The sequence below is a fragment of the Erpetoichthys calabaricus genome, chromosome 6 (assembly GCF_900747795.2).
Source record: "Erpetoichthys calabaricus chromosome 6, fErpCal1.3, whole genome shotgun sequence".
In the NCBI taxonomy this organism is placed as follows: domain Eukaryota; kingdom Metazoa; phylum Chordata; class Cladistia; order Polypteriformes; family Polypteridae; genus Erpetoichthys; species Erpetoichthys calabaricus.
In genome coordinates, this window is record NC_041399.2 from 82,408,227 (window position 1) to 82,417,082 (window position 8,856).

The following is an 8,856-nucleotide window of genomic DNA, read 5'->3' on the forward strand; positions in this document are numbered from 1 at the left end:
TTCTATGTTAATTAGTGTTCCCTTATTTTAATTCTTATTTATTTTGTCTTTTTCGTCCTTCTTCATCATGTAAAGCACTTTGAGCTACATTATTTGTGTGAAAATGTGCTATATAAATAAATGTTGTTGTCGTTATGATGACCATTTTGCTTCACGTTTAGTGCTTTAAGCCACTATCTCATAGAATTGAACTTAATTCATATTGGGTTCAAATAGAACTGGAGACTACTTTTGGCAGCAATATGTATGTCATAGTAAATTGCTCACTATTTGTATTGTGGTGATTTTGCATTTATGTTTTCCTTTTTCTTCTCTCAACTTGTTTACTGGTGCTGATGTGAAAACTTAAGAAAAAGCGATTGTTCAAAAAAAAAAATCAGGAGATTGAATGAAGCATAATGTTGTAATTTGACAGTTTATTTATTTTTTATACATTTTCCTTTAGGGTTTTCTTAGACCAGGATTTTGAGTCTTGCATCAGAATCTTGATTGATTGTGTTATTCTAATTCTGAATATTTATTTTGAAATGTCTTCAATGCCATTTTAGGTAATGTATGTGTGTACGTGTGTGTGTGTATGTGTACGTATGTGTGTGTGTGTATGTACGTACGTATGTACGTGTGTGTGTGTGTACGTGTGTATATGTGTGTGTACGTACGTGTGTGTGTACGTGTGTATGTGTACGTACGTACGTGTGTGTGTGAACGTACATACGTGTGTGTGTACGTACGTATGTACGTGTGTGTGTGTGTGTGTGTATGTGTGTATATGTGTGTGTACATACGTGTGTGTGTACGTGTGTGTGTGTACGTACGTGTGTGTTTGTGTACGTACGTACGAACGTACGTGTGTGTACGTGTGTATGTGTATGTATGTGTGTGTATGTTTACATACGTACGTGTGTGTGTGTGTGTGTACGTACATACGAGTGTGTGTGTACGTACATGTACGTGTGTGTGTACGTACGTACGTTCGTGTGTTTGTGTGTATTTGTGTACGTGTGAATGTGTACGTACGTGTTGCTGTTTTTGTCCACCCATTGCTAGGTAGCTTTGTTGGTCGTTAAGGGGTGGAGTCATGGAGGTCGTGACCCTGGGTTAAAGGCTCAGCTATTAGAGCACTTCTAGCCTTTGTGGACAGTAAACTACCTTTTACCTCTTTAATTCTTTTTGCTTTTACTAATTTTGATCCATGCTCTTAGATTTTTTTATCTTGATTTTTGATTCACATCTAAGTATTTTCATTTAAGATATTTTGATCTTCCAGTTTTGATCTATGCTGCGTTTTATTTACATCTCTTAATATGGATCTGTCTTGTGAAATCTTCATAAGAAACGCAATCATAATGAGTGATTCTGAGATGAGACAGCTGTACCTGAACTAATGCAGACTTTGCAGGGGGAGTTTAAAAAATGATTGATGTATATATAACATTACAACAAATATCAGGAGTTATAAACGGTCTTAGCCAAAAAGTGTGAACCAGTCCTAATCCTCCACAGGAAGCTGCAGCCACTTTTAAGAACTTTTAATTCCATATTCCACTATATATTCAAGAGAACCTTAATAATGGATTGACAAAATCATATAACAGCCCATTTGTCACTGGCTTATTTTTTTGAGAAAAAGAATGGAAGGCTACGACCACATGTAGATTATTGGGAACTGAATAAAATTATGGATCAATTATCCCCACCCTCAGTATCATCAATAATTACTCAAGTAATGGGATACTCTGTTTTCTCCCAATTAGATTTAAAAAGTGCTTACAATCTTATACAAATCAAAGTAGGGGAAAAATTGAAAATGGTGTTGTACGGTACCCTGCTTTTATATACAATATTATGAAAATCAGGGTCATGCTCTATCCAGTGCCCCAGCAGTATTTCAATCAATGAGTAAATTATATTTTTGAGACTTATTACGATTATGTATATTGGTTTATATGGTCTATTTAATTTTTTTCCAAGGATTTATTTACACAAATTCTTCACGTAAAAGAAGGTTTTATTCTTAGGGTATGCAATTTCAAGAAAAGGGTTAGCAGTGAATAATTTAAAAATTGCTACTATTATTAACTGGTCTCCACCTAAGAGCATCTAACAAATATCAAGATTTCATAGTTTTATCAATTATTACCATCGCTTCATTAACAAATTCATTTCTGTGATATCTCCCATAACCTCTTTAACCAGAAAAAAAAAATTCTGAACAAAAGAAGCATAAAATATCAGATCATGTTAAACATATTTACACCACAGCCTGTATTCTTCGTAATCTGGATAGAGAATTACAATTTATCATGTAAGTTGATACACCTAGTGTTAAGGGCTATGTTCGCACAGCTTTTCCCTGATTCAGAAATTAAACTAGACAGAGAGAAATTATGATTTTGGTAACTGAAAATTGTTGGCTATAAAAGTTGCCTTAGAAAAATGGAAACATTACTTAGAAGGTGTCAAATTCCCCTTTAGAATTTACACAGACCATAGGAACTTAATGAATTTAAACTCAGCAAAATAACTAAATTCTCTGCCACCCTGATGGGCTTTATTTTTAAGTTGCTTTGATTTTTATATCACATAGAGACCTGGAGATAAGAATGGCAAGACTGATGCTTTACTTTGCATATATGAGATGGGTTAATTGTGCCAGGAACAAGACCCTATTCTTTCAGACAAAAAGCTAAGAAAAATAGAAATTTTACAGAATTATGTAACTTTGCCAGGTAAATGTATATGCCTCCAAAGTTGAGGCAAAAATTTTAAAGAATTCACACCAAACACTCATGATAGGACATTTCTGCATTATGCAAACCATGAATTTATTGAGGCATATTCTCTACTGGGACAAAAATGTATGTGGACAAGTGTAATTACATTGAGGCTTGCAAAGTCCATGCTAAAGCATCTTCTGGTTTACCTGTCAGGTTACTCCAGCCTTTGCCAGCACCACAACATCCATAGGAACATATTTCCATGGATTTTATAACTGATCTACCACCTTCTAAGTGATGCACTACCATCTTATCAGTAATTGATATGATTTTTAAATATGCACATTGCATTCATTTTAAAGGTCTTCCTTCAGCTATGTTGTTAGTAGATGTGACCTGAGAATAGTATTAATTTTTATACATTTTCCTTTGGGATATTAATTTATTTAAAGCTCTCTTCTGAGGTTTTTTGGTCAATAATCTGGTCAATAAGTTTTTGCCTAACTTTTGTTAGGTAGCTTTGGCTGTTGTTAGTGTTACTGAAGTCACAACCCCAATATTGTTCACATAACAGTTAAACGATCAGCCAGTTTGTGGACAGAAAACTACCTTTTGCATGGTAACCTTTGCTTCTTTAATTCCTTCTTATTCTATTTACTCACCCTTGCTCTATGATTTTTGAGCTTGGTTTTTGGTTTGTGTCCTGGCACTTTCACTTAAGATTTTTTGATCTCCTAGTTTGACTTTCACCATGTCTCTTTATAAAGTGAAAAGCAGGTTTGTTGTAAGGGACTATTCAAAAACAAGGACATGTTAAAACAAGGTTCTTTTCTTCTTTCCCCTAATTAAAATTGCAAATAAAAGTTTTTTTTATAGAAGGCATACCTAACAGCAGATACAAGAAGCTGGGTCTGGCCATATTTTATAGGTGGAGCAAAATGACACATATATGACCTTCACATCACATTACCATCAACAGGTATAATAAGTGTAAACAAAATGACTGCAGCTATGTACAATGGTCACACACTGGGTTTGGCAAAAGAATGCAAAATGGTGTAGAGGTGACATCACTGCTATAACAAAAATATTTATAAATGATAAGAAAAATACATAAAATTCAAAAAATGGAATGAAAAGATCCCATTGAAGACATAATACTGAATTATTACATGTTCTCATAGTGCATCAAATGCTGAGCCATTTTATGAACATACTGTGCATAATTGCCACAAGTGTGCTTGTGCATGATGTCAGCACTATAATTTTGCATTTTGGAATATGGAAAACACAGTGCATTGCCGGGTATTTGCAAATGCGAGGTAAGACATGCTCATTTGCAAATAACCCTGGGTAAAGAATGTAGAAAGAGAAAAATAACTAATGAAGTAATAGATAATAGGCCATGATTTAAAAAGAAAAAAAAACTAGCGTTTGGTATTTTGATATTAATTTTAGTATTATTCTGTTGTCAAATCGTGTACTTGTGTTGATTACACTCTTTGGCTTTTCATGGAGGATTTTAGTTTTGATTTTGAGTTCCTCTAGTACAGCGGTTCTCAACCTGTGGGTCGCGACCTCTTTGGGGGTCGAACGACCCTGTCACAGGGGTCGCCTAAGACCATCGGAAAACACATATTTCCGACGGTCTTAGGAACCGAGACACCGCTCCTCTATCCGTCTCTCTCTGTGTGCCTCTCTCTAGCGTGCCTGTGTGTGCGTATGTGTCTGTCTCTCGTAACAATGGATCGTGTAGAGAAGAACGTTAAGAAATTGAAAACATAGTGAGGATTTTTTACAATATGGTTTTACCTCAATAATTACAGCAGGAATTGAGAAACCGCAATGTGTTATTTGTTGTGAAGTTCTATCAGCCGAATCTATGAAGCCGAACCAACTAAAACGCCATTTTCATAGCAAGCATCCGAGCTTTGCTGGCAAGGATACCAACTATTTTAAAAGCAAAGCTGATGGACTCAAAAAAGCCAGACTTGACACTGGTGGAAAGTACCACAAACAAAACGTAGCAGCCATTGAAGCTTCATATTTGGTGGCACTCAGAATCGCCAGAACTGTGAAACCTCACACCATTGCTGAGGATTTACTGTTGCCAGCGGCCAAAGACATTGTTCGAGTTATGATCGGAGACGAATTTGTTACGAAATTGAGTGCAATTTCCTTATCTAACGACACTGTCCGCAGAAGAATAGATGACATGTCTGCTGATATTCTTGACCAGGTAATCCAGGAAATTAAATCTGCTCCACTTCCAATATTTAGCATCCAGCTTGATGAATCTACAGACGTTGCAAACTGTTCACAGTTACTGGTTTATGTGAAGTATATTAATGATGGCGAATTTAAAGATGAGTTTCTTTTTTGCAAACCTCTTGAAACGACAACTACTGCACGTGATGTATTTGACACAGTTGGTTCATTTCTGAAACAGCATAAGATCTCTTGGGAAAAGGTTTGTGGTGTTTGCACAGATGGTGCTCCAGCTAGGATGTCGATCTGGATTTCAACGTTTGGTACTGAATGAGTCACGAAACGTCATCGGAACTCAATGTATGATTCATCGGCAAATATTAGCAACGAAGACGCTGCCACAAGAGTTACAAGAAGTAATGAAAAGCGTCATAAGTTCTGTCAGCGAGCACTTTAAACAGTCGACTGTTTTCGAAACTGTGCAACGAGTTGGATGCGCCGAACAATGCTGTCCTATTTCACACTAAAGTGAGATGGTTGTCAAGAGGAAAAGTTTTAAAACGTGTTTTTGAGCTTCGTGATGAACTCAAAACGTTTTTTAATCAGAAAGCAAGACAGCAGTTCGAAGCACTTTTCAGCAATAAAAGTGAACTGCAGAAAATAGCTTACTTGGTTGACATCTTTGCCATCTTGAATGAGTTAAATTTATCACTGCAAGGACCAAATGCAACATGCCTCGATTTGTCTGAAAAGATCAAATCATTCCAAGTGAAACTTCAGCTTTGGCAAAAAAAAATTGGATGAAAATAAAATTTACATATTGCCTACCTTATCTGCTTTCTTTGAGGAACATGACATTGAACCAGACAAAAGGATTACAATGATAATTTATGTGAAAGAACACTTGCACATGCTTGCAGACGAAATTTCATCGTACTTTCCAAATCTACCTGACACCCCATTTGCACTTGCCAGAAGCCCATTCACAGTCAAAGTTGAAGGTGTTCCCGAGACAGCACAAGAGGAGTTCATTGAACTTATTAACAGCGATGCAGCGAGAACTGATTTCTCTACAATGCCAGTTACAAAATTCTGAATCAAGTGTTTGCAGTCATCCTGTTCTGTCTGAGACTGTGTTGCGCCTTCTTCTTCCATTTCCAATAACATATCTTTGTGAAACAGGGTTTTCCAGCTTGTTGGTTATCAAGTCTAAATACAGAAGTAGACTTGTTGTGGAAGATGATCTTCGTTGTGCTCTTGCAAAGACTGCCCCGAGAATTTCTGATCTGGTGAGAAAGAAGCAATCTCAACCTTCGCACTGATGTTTGCTTTTTACGTATACTGTTGCAAAATGTAGCAATGTAGTTTACTGTTGTTATATTAAGACTGTTACCCACCATGCTTCAAGACAAAATTTCATTTAATTGTAATTAGAAATAAATATTTCACAATACAGTAATCCCTCCTCCATCGCGGGGGTTGCGTTCCAGAGCCACCCGCGAAATAAGAAAATCTGCGAAGTAGAAACCATATGTTTATATGGTTATTTTTATATTGTCATGCTTGGGTCACAGATTTGCGCAGAAACACAGGAGGTTGTAGAGAGACAGGAACGTTATTCAAACACTGCAAACAAACAATTGTCTCTTTTTCAAAAGTTTAAACTGTGCTCCATGACAAGACAGAGATGACAGTTCTGTCTCACAATTAAAAGAATGCAAACATATCTTCCTCTTCAAAGGAGTGCGTGTCAGGAGCACAGAATGTCACATAGATAGAGAAAACAATCTCTAGCAAATAAATCAATAGGGCTGTTTGGCTTTTAAGTATGCGAAGCACCGCGGCACAAAGCTGTTGAAGGCGGCAGCTCACACCCCCTCCGTCAGGACCAGGGAGAGAGAGAGAGAGAGATAGAGAGAGACAGAGTTTGTTTTTCAGTCAAAAATCAATACGTGCCCTTCGAGCTTTTAAGTATGCGAAGCACCGTGCAGCATGTCGTTTCAGGAAGCAGCTGCACAAAAGATAGCAACGTGAAGATAATCTTTCAGCATTTTTAGACGAGCGTCCGTATCGTCTAGGTGTGCGAACAGCCCCCCTGTTCAATCCCCATACGTCAGGATCAGAGAAAGTCAGCGCAAGAGAGAGAGAAGAGTAAGCAATCTAGCTTCTCAGCCATCTGCCAATAGCGTCCCTTGTATGAAATCAACTGGGCAAACCAACTGAGGAAGCATGTACCAGAAATTAAAAGACCCATTGTCCGCAGAAATCCGCGAACCAGCAAAAAATCCGCGATATATATTTAAATATGCTTACATATAAAATCCGCGATGGAGTGAAGCCGCGAAAGGCGAAGCGCGATATAGCGAGGGATCACTGTATATAATTACATATTGTTTTTGTAATTAATCACTATGCTTTAATTATGTTCAATTTATAATAATGAAAATACATCCTGCATATCAGATATTTACATTACGATTCATAACAGTAGCAAAATTACAGTTATGAAGTAGCAACATGAAAAATTTTATGGTTGGGGGTCACCACAACATGAGGAAGTGTATTAAAGGGTCGCGGCATTAGGAAGGTTGAGAACCGCTGCTCTAGTAGATAGCTCTGTGGTGGGCTGGTGCCCTGCCCAGGGTTTGTTTCCTGCCTTGCACCCTGTGTTGGCTGGGATTGGCTCCATCAGACCCCCGTGACCCTGTAGTTAGGATATAGCGGGTTGGATAATGGATGGATGTATGGATAGTAGATACCTTGCTCAGTCTTTGCTGCTCAATTACTAATTAGCAATCTAGTCAGAGAGGCAAGAAAACATTCTTTAATATCTGTTTCTTAAATTATTGGCTGCTAAAAAGATGAATTTGAAGCCTTCCCTAAAGCGAAAGAGAAGACTATACAATTAGAGTTATATGGTTGTACTTTCAAAATCTAGTTAGTGTTCTTAAGCCTGCATTGAGAATTGCCTATAATGTAGTAAGGTAACAATCTGAATAGCCTGAGAGTAAGGCATTTTTTTAAATAAGTGAATGCTGTAGGGTTTGTTTGTCAGGATAATAAGAAAAAGCATTAATTTTCATTTACATCTTGTGAATTCTACATTAAAGCAAAAAAAGAAATATCACCTGCCATTACCACCAACTAACAGGAGTTCTTTTTTTCTTCAAGTTTTAGTACAACTTTTTGCTGATTGTGAACAACTTTCTGTAGTAATTCATTCCAACAACACACAAAGTACATGAGGAAATAGTAGCTACTGTTAGCCACTCTCTCTCATATCATTTATTTCTGTCAGATAATGCTTAGTAAGGTAGTCAGCTAAGTAAAATCAGAGTAACCCTGCCAATCATTTGCCAATCCACTTATCTGCTTTTTATTTGAACATGTGCAAAGCACTTAGCACTTGCTCGTGTTTACAGAGAATGAAGTAACATCCCTAGACATTAGTAGTTATATTAAAATTCCATACTTTATCCAAAGAAATCAGATCAGAGCAGAGCTCTGTTATAGCTAAGGGATCTTTAAATGGCAAGAGTCCATTCTTTTTGATTCGGCACTGCAATATGGTCTAATGGTTTGCAGATTGGAAGCTTGAAGTGTCCTCATATATAAATTCATTATCCACACTGGTTTATAGTGGTAGGCTGTGTAGCAGGATTGTCATGATTTAATCCAGGAGTAGTTGATATAAGCCAGTATGGAACCCACTTGTAGGTGAACAATTCCTGTCTTATTACCGTACATTGTTTTATTAAACAATTACTGAATATGTCTTATTAGTACTAATGTTTGATGTATATCTAAGTACTGAAAATATAAATGAATATCAATATTTTATTTTGTTAAAGAAATTTAAAATATTCATTGAAGCATTTTATATCAAGAGTGGGTATAACTGGTTCAATTGCTTTCCATTTGAATCGATTTA

At 36.7% G+C, this 8,856-nt stretch overlaps 1 pseudogene; it reads left to right on the forward strand.

Moving 5' to 3' along the window:
* The first annotated feature begins 4,500 nt into the window (after positions 1 to 4,500).
* LOC114653919 (zinc finger BED domain-containing protein 5-like) lies at positions 4,501 to 6,247 on the forward strand (annotated as a pseudogene).
* Positions 6,248 to 8,856: the final 2,609 nt, after the last annotated feature.